The sequence below is a fragment of the Chrysochloris asiatica genome, unplaced genomic scaffold (assembly GCF_000296735.1).
Source record: "Chrysochloris asiatica unplaced genomic scaffold, ChrAsi1.0 scaffold00013, whole genome shotgun sequence".
Lineage (NCBI taxonomy): Eukaryota > Metazoa > Chordata > Mammalia > Afrosoricida > Chrysochloridae > Chrysochloris > Chrysochloris asiatica.
In genome coordinates this window covers 34,040,988-34,042,264 of record NW_006408531.1, presented here as the reverse complement: position 1 = coordinate 34,042,264, position 1,277 = coordinate 34,040,988, and the positions used below count along the sequence as shown (strand labels likewise).

At 38.5% G+C, this 1,277-nt stretch overlaps 1 protein-coding gene across 1 annotated transcript in view; it reads right to left on the bottom strand.

Moving 5' to 3' along the window:
• The window catches only part of TRDN (triadin), a 203,327-nt gene that overhangs the window by 47,044 nt on the left and 155,006 nt on the right, over positions 1–1,277 (bottom strand). The window lies entirely within an intron of this gene.

Genomic DNA, 1,277 nt, shown 5'->3' with positions numbered 1-1,277 from the left:
CTCCATATCATCAACCAAATCAAGGCCAGGGGGAGACTGTAGAACAGACCAACAACTGCTCATATGCAAATTCAGGCTGAAGCTGAAGAACATTAAAACAAATCCATGAGAGCCAAAATATGAGTTTGAGTATATCCTTGACTTTAGAGAGCATCTCAAGAACAGATTTGATGTGTTAGACACTAATGGCCAAAGACCAGAAGAGTTGTGGGATGGCATCAAGAATATGATGCATGAAAAACAGTAAAAAGGGCAAAAGAAAAGACCAACATGGACATCAGAAGAGACTGAAACTTGCTCTTGAGCAAGGTTGTATCACCTGCACATCACATGTTATTAATGAATCTTCCTCCAAACCTGATGCTATGCTCTTCTTCACACCATCCATATTTTCAGTTTATTTGTTCAGCATTCAGACTAAGTAAGTATGGTGAAAAGATCCAACCCTGGCACATACCTTTCCTGATTATAAACCACTAAGTATCCCCTACTTCTGTACTAACTACTGTCTCTTCTAGGCATAAGTCTTGAATGAGGCAAAATTGGTCAGTTGTGTTATTTATTGATGTTCATCTGAAAAAAAATTTTTTTTTTATATCCAAATCAAAGTTCTATTTGTATTCTCCTTTAGTTATCTGGTATATTAGTAAAGAAGTCAACACAAAAAAGAGCCATGCGCTCTTAAGTACACGTTGGACAAATGCTCTTGATTCCTTGCAACAATTCCACTACTAACTTCATTTTACAGAAGGTACTGAAACCTACAAATATTGTTTTTTGTGCAAATGGTAAAGCCAAGATGTGAGCCCATGAAATCTGATTCTAGAGAATGTACACCTAACCACATTGCTCTGCACTGTCTGTAATTTTAATGCATTGGATGGCTGTCTCTGAAGAAGGAAAATAAAGCAAAAGAGAACAACTAAAAAACTCAGCCCAAAAAAGAAGGAAGCTCTTGCTTCATTTTAGGTTGTGAACAAGTCCTAGTCCAGTGCTACCTTTACTACATTATTTTTCTGGAACAAGGGTAGAAAACCTCGGGCCTTATTTGGCCTGAGAAATCATTTGGTCTGGCCCTGTCAAGACAACTTCAACTCCAGCCATCACATTGTTGTTGTTGTTAAGTGTCGTCAAGTCAGTTCTAATAGCTACCCTGCATAGGGTTTACAAGGAGTGGCTTGTGAAATTGAACAGCTAACCGTGTGGTTTAAACCGACCTTGCATTCCAGCACATTAAACTGCAGTGCCGCACTAGGACTACACATTGTTGTTGTTGT